The following is a 1248-nucleotide window of genomic DNA, read 5'->3' on the forward strand; positions in this document are numbered from 1 at the left end:
TTTCTTAAATTCTCCTCTCTCAACTACAATCTACAGAAGAGTAAATTAATTTTCATCATTGATTAATAGATAATCTTACTGCAACATCTGGTGAATCATTCAAATTACTCTTAATGCCACTCAAAGTAGGAGTACTAGATCTAGTGTAACGTTTCTTTTTCCTTTGTGGCTCTTCAGCTGTACTTATATCTGTGATCAAACCAGAATCTAATAAAGAGGACACGGCATCTTCCATGTTGCTAGAGGCACTATCTTCTAGCTTCTTGAGTCTCTGTAAAGCTGAGGAACAGTGTCTGCACAGTCTACAGCAAGCTAATAGACCATCAGCACAGTCTTTCAACTCGGATTATTCCCTATAAAGCAGCCTCTTCCACATTCCAACTGCCTCTTTACAATGCTCTGACATAGGGTTATATCTGTTCTTTGAATCATTAGTGACATCTTTGCCACATCCAATGCAAAGGAGAGTGCTCATGGTTTCTTTACAAACACGTGTATGGGTGGAGTTGTAATTATAATAAATGAGCCCTACCCATACTAGCTGCTGCTGCAGCCACACCCCAGAACAAAAGTGATCACCGTGTGCGTCCTGACTCTCCGTTTTTCGCGAGGGTCAGGCCCCACCTGACTAGCATAAGTACATCAATAATGTATCAGAAAACGTAATAAAAATTTGGGGTGATTTCTGAGCCATTTTTTGGAAAAATCCATGGGCTATAGCCTTGGGTATTTTTCAGAATTTTTGGCGTTTTCTTAAAATGGCATTAACTTAAAAAATTAAAATCAGAATCAGCTCAAACTTTCTATACAGCACAAATACATCAATATGTATCAGAAAATGTAATAAAATTTGGGGTGATTCCGGAGGCATTTTTGGCTCCAAAATCACCCCATAAAAATTACTATGGTTTCTTTTCTTTGCTATCATTATCACCTTGTGAAACAGTGTCAGTGGCTCGGTTAGTGGTTGTTTCTTCACTCTTTGTATCATCATCACTCTGAATTAGTATTCATACATGGCATCTTTTACTGGTTCATTTTCATGTTCAACATTTTCATCTTTCATAAGACGTCCATTTGATTCATCTACTTTATTCTTTGGGTCCTCATTTTCTTGTGGTGATGCCAGGATTGCTGGAATTTCTCCAACTTCAGAAGTTTGGCAGAATTTTATCAACCCTCAGTCCCCACCCTTGTTCCCTCCCACTGCACTGCAGTGCTAGTCTACTGCATTGTTTTGTGAGACCG

This window comes from Amphimedon queenslandica, unplaced genomic scaffold (genome assembly GCF_000090795.2).
Source record: "Amphimedon queenslandica unplaced genomic scaffold, v1.1 AMPQUscaffold_12643, whole genome shotgun sequence".
NCBI classification, from domain to species: Eukaryota; Metazoa; Porifera; class Demospongiae; order Haplosclerida; family Niphatidae; genus Amphimedon; species Amphimedon queenslandica.